Below are 256 nucleotides of genomic sequence, written 5' to 3' on the forward strand. Positions count from 1 at the left end.
CTCACTCTATCACCAGGCTGGAGTTCAGTGGTGCAATCCCAACTCACTGCAATTTCCATTTTCTTGTTTCAAGCAATTCTCCTGCCTCAGCCTCCTGAGTAGCTGGGACTGCAGGCACACACCACCATGCCTGGCTAAGTTTTTGTATTTTTAGTAGAGATGGGGTTTCACCAGTTTGGCCAGGATGGTCTTGATCTCTTGACCTCGTCATCCGTCTGCCTCGGCCTCCCAAAGTGCTGGGATTACAGGTGTGAGC

The sequence above is a fragment of the Cebus imitator genome, unplaced genomic scaffold, assembly GCF_001604975.1.
Source record: "Cebus imitator isolate Cc_AM_T3 unplaced genomic scaffold, Cebus_imitator-1.0 Scaffold434, whole genome shotgun sequence".
Taxonomy (NCBI): Eukaryota; Metazoa; Chordata; class Mammalia; order Primates; family Cebidae; genus Cebus; species Cebus imitator.